We start from the raw sequence: 965 nt of genomic DNA on the forward strand, positions 1-965 counted from the left end.
TCTCTGAGAGAGAATGGGAAGAGCAGCAACTTGTAGCTATCAGGAGGTACACCGTTGGTTTTCACCGTGTCACAGATTCTCAAGAAGGTAGACAGATGTTGATTTGGATCCTCCAAAGGCCCTCCTCCAAAAGAACAATTGTTTTGAACCAGAGTGATGAGTTGTGGCTTTAATTCAAAATTGTTTGCATTGACATTAGGAGGAAGAATGCTACTTCCACAGTGTCTGGCATTTGCGAATGTGTATGAAGCCAAGACTCTTCGTTGTTGTTGATTATTGTTGGCTCCTTCTCCTGGTTGATTTGGATCTCCTTCCATTTCTTGGAATTCCTCCTCAGATTCTTCTTCTCCAATAACGTTCTTCCCTCTTTCAGCTCTTCTTATTCTCCGAAGAGTTCTTTGATCAATTTCAGAGATGATAGGGGAAGATCTTCCTGTACCTGACATACAAACACACAACAATAATCACACAAACTCAGAAAGCCAATGAAACTTCAATCTATAGCTAGAACAAAGTTTTAGTTAGTTTAAGCAAAAACTCAAACAGTTAGTGTGTTAGTAAAAATTAGAATAACAGAAAAGAGAAAGTGCTTAATCTAGACCACCACTTCACTTAATCATTGTCAATCTATTTCAATCCCCGACAACGGCGCCAAAAACTTGATGTGTGGAAAACGATCCAACACAAAACTCACCGGCAAGTGTACCGGGTCGCATCAAGTAATAATAACTCACATGAGTGAGGTCGATCCCACAGGGATTGAAGGATTGAGCAATTCTAGTTTAGTGGTTGATTTAGTCAAGCGAATCAAGTTTTGGTTGAGTGGGTTGAATTTAACAGAAGATAAATTGCTTGGAATGTAAAGGGAGAGGGGAAATTGCAGTAAATTAAGTAAAATAGACTGAATCTTAAAGAACAAGAAAGTAAATGACTGAAACTTAAAGTGCAAGAAATGTAAATTACAG

The sequence above is a fragment of the Arachis duranensis genome, chromosome 2, assembly GCF_000817695.3.
Source record: "Arachis duranensis cultivar V14167 chromosome 2, aradu.V14167.gnm2.J7QH, whole genome shotgun sequence".
Taxonomy (NCBI): Eukaryota; Viridiplantae; Streptophyta; class Magnoliopsida; order Fabales; family Fabaceae; genus Arachis; species Arachis duranensis.